Source organism: Arachis duranensis, chromosome 1 (assembly GCF_000817695.3).
Source record: "Arachis duranensis cultivar V14167 chromosome 1, aradu.V14167.gnm2.J7QH, whole genome shotgun sequence".
NCBI classification, from domain to species: domain Eukaryota; kingdom Viridiplantae; phylum Streptophyta; class Magnoliopsida; order Fabales; family Fabaceae; genus Arachis; species Arachis duranensis.
Window position 1 is genome coordinate 31,622,458 of NC_029772.3, and position 1,131 is coordinate 31,623,588.

The window sequence follows — 1,131 nt, forward strand, 5'->3', positions numbered from 1 at the left end:
AACAAATGGGCGTTAAACGCCAGAATGGGTGCCATTCTGGGCGTTTAACGCCAGAAAGGTGGGGGGAGTAAAATTTTGTTTCCAAATCAAATTTTTTCAAACTTTCCTTTTCTTACCCATACTTTTCTACAAAAACACATTTCAATCTCTCATCATTCACTTTCAAATTTTCAAAAAAATCTAAAATCATTCTTTAAATCTCTCAAATCATTCCCAAATTTTGTTCAAAAACTCACCCTTCTCTCAATTTCTTTCCATATCTTCTCAAATCTCCTTTCAAATTTTTCTTTTTTTCGAAATCTCCCCTCCCCACCTTATAAATACACGTTTGGCCCCCCTCATTCCACCACACCATTCGAATTCACTCTTCCTCTCTCTCTCTCTTCTTTCCTTTCCTTTGCTTGAGGACAAGCAATCCTCTAAGTTTGGTGTGCTTTTCCGTGATCACTAAGCCAAGATTCATCAAGATCATGGCTCCTAAGGGAAAACAAACCAACTCAAGAGGAAAGAAAGAGACTAATCCAAAGAATCTTTGGAATCAAGAGAAGTTCTTAACCAAAGAACATGAAGACCATTATCACAAAATAATGGGTCTGAGATCGGTGATCCCGGAAGTTAAATTTGATCTGAAAGAAGATGAATATCTGGGGATCCAAGAGCAAATTCGAAACAGAGGATGGGAAGTTCTAACCAATCCTGGGATAAAAGGTTGGAAGGAATATGGTTCAGGAATTCTACTCAAATCTGTGGTTAACAGATAAGCAGAGAATGACTGGAACTACTTACCATACCTACAGAACCATGGTCAGAGGGAAAGTTATGTACTTCCATCTGGACAAAATAAGAGAAATCTTCAAATTACCTCAACTGCAAGATGATCCTGACTCCTTCAATAGGAGGATGGTGAGAGTAGATAAAGGGTTGGATCAAGTTCTAGAGGACATATGCCTCCCTGGAACTAAGTGGATAACCAATTCAAAGGGTGTCCCAAACCAACTCAAGAGGGGAGACCTCAAACCAATTGCAAGAGGTTGGCTAGACTTTATTGGGCGTTCCATACTGCCCACTAGCAACCGTTCTGAGGTCACTATCAAGAGAGCAGTGATGATTCATTGCATTATGCTTGGAAAA